Source organism: Macrobrachium nipponense, chromosome 36 (assembly GCF_015104395.2).
Source record: "Macrobrachium nipponense isolate FS-2020 chromosome 36, ASM1510439v2, whole genome shotgun sequence".
Classification (NCBI taxonomy): Eukaryota; Metazoa; Arthropoda; class Malacostraca; order Decapoda; family Palaemonidae; genus Macrobrachium; species Macrobrachium nipponense.
The window spans coordinates 52,550,644-52,552,920 of record NC_087220.1 but is presented as its reverse complement, the minus strand read 5'-3'; the positions used below and the strand labels follow the sequence as shown (position 1 = coordinate 52,552,920).

Genomic DNA, 2,277 nt, shown 5'->3' with positions numbered 1-2,277 from the left:
GACTACATGTTGGTATCTCCCTCTTTAAGAGCGTATAAGTGGAGGCGAGCGAGTCGACACACATGACAGCGAAAGCCTGGGAGAGGACTGGTTATCGGAAGCAAGAGGTCGCTTACAATGTTATGAACGTCTAGGTGCTAGCACAGGATGTTCTATATTAACACTAATGAATTAAGTATAAGTAACTTTTCTTGTTGGGAGACAACTCTTCTTGAACCCGATGACCACTGAACACCATTCCTAAGATGCCTTTCCAGCGGCATTCAGTCAAAACCTTTGCATTAAGTATATCTTAGTTTTACCAGACCACTGCGCTGATTTACAGCTCTCCTAGGGCTGGTCTGAAGGATTAGATATTTTTATGTGGCTAGGAACCAATTGGTCACCTAGCAACGGGACCTACAGCTTATTGTGGGACCTGAACCACACTAATCGAGAAATGAATTTCTATCACCAGAAATAAATTCCTCTGATTCCACGTTGGCCGAGCCGGGGATCGAACCTCAGACCACCGGATTGACAGCCGAGCGCGAAAACCACTCGTCCGGTGAGGAACTATCAAAACCTATAAACACATCACAAGCTTGACTGAGTAGGAACAACCGCATCGGACTCCCTTCGACTGCCAGTATGTCTTCTCCCGGTGCAGACTACAAGTCTAGGATGTCTGAGGGGCTAGATAATCACCTCTACTACACATCCTTCAACAGAGGAGGGCAACCCTCTTGGACTTCCTTCGACTACCAGTATGTATTCTCCCCAGTGGGGAGGAGCAGGACAGTGACTAAGTCTAAGAGATCCAAGGGGCCAGATAGTTACCTTCTCCATCACACACCCAGAAAGACGCCTTTCCAACAGTTATCTGTTGATACCTGGGACTGACAACAGGTTCGACTGAGGGGGCGACTACCTGTATGTAAACCCCCAACCTCCCTTGGACCTCCGGTATACTATCTTCTCCCTGGTGCAGGGGAGCAGGACAGTGATTGGTAAACAAAATCTTAAAACAAAAGACTGACCAAAAGGAATGATGTAACAATATTACTTGAGGCAATTAACCGACGACTTGTGCATAGCATAATCCATTAAGTAAAACATATATATGCAAAAGTATTTGGGATAACTGAATGGTGTAAATACAAGAACTATTCCCGAAGACAAGTATCGGGCTAGATGATAATCTGAATTAAATAAACAAAAGACAAAACTCATCCAGATCGAAGGCTATGAATGCGTTCCAGTGATGGTGTAACATTACTTAAATCTGGTGACATAACTAGAAAATAAGAACAAGCTGCTGTAAGCACTCAATGTTTAATCAAGTGTGGCAAAAAACAGAATGAAGTGATTAGCTCAGTTGTTCCTAGTATTGCCATTGGGGGGCGGCACTGTAGACCTACACTGAGCAATTGCAGCGCTACCTGAAAAATTCGAATAAGGCTGCTGTAAGAGGAAAACTAACAGCTATATAATTACTGGGTAAGTCTCATATACAAAAATGAACATTTGCGGTACAAAAAAAGAATAAAAGCTGAAGTCATTCATAACAGAAACACTAGTTAACACTTCTGTACCCACAACCCTAAGCTACACAGAACAAACATATTATCATATGCAAATACAGTAGTCCCCCCGTATTCACAGGGGATGCGTTCCAGACGGCCCCATGAACAGTTAGAACCCGCGAATAGTTGGAACTACTATAAAAATGCAAATCCTTCTATTTTGTTAGTTAAAATTCAAGAAAAACCCACTACAAATTTTTATACCTGGTTTTTTAAATAGTTTTATCACAAAAAGTAAATTTCATGAAGAAATTGATAAAAATAAAAAAAGGAATTTGTGGATATTTCTCATAGAAAAATACTGCAAATAGGCAAATTTTCGGCGAATAATGCAGGGAAAGGTTCCCAAGAGAAATCCGCGAATGCATGAGTATGCGAATCCGGAGAACACAAATATGGGGGTTCACTGTAATTGCTTACAATTAAATTCTACCCCTACCTTGACTTGTGAAGACGCTGGAGCATACATTGATGGAGGAGAGTGGCATGTGTCAATGACAATTTGTGAAAAGCGTCTTCAATATTGCCAACCTCTAAATCTTCCTCAGCTGTCTTAATATAAATATCTGAAATAAAGCATTATTTGAGTACAAAACTAAACAAAATTTTACCTAAAACACTGTATCCAAGAGATTCCAGAAGTCAGTTTAAACCTTTATCATTTACAAACTGCTGGCGTGATTCATTAAAATGTCTATAACATGCATTCATT

The 2,277-nt window shown here is 40.8% G+C and overlaps 1 long non-coding RNA gene across 1 annotated transcript in view; it reads right to left on the bottom strand.

The window, feature by feature from the left end:
• Window positions 1–1,985: 1,985 nt before the first annotated feature.
• LOC135203326 (uncharacterized) overlaps window positions 1,986–2,277 on the bottom strand; it is a 56,256-nt gene continuing 55,964 nt past the window's right edge. Inside the window, exon 3 of the long non-coding RNA XR_010311927.1 lies at window positions 1,986–2,131. This is a non-coding gene — a long non-coding RNA (uncharacterized LOC135203326). The remainder of the gene's footprint in view (window positions 2,132–2,277) is intronic.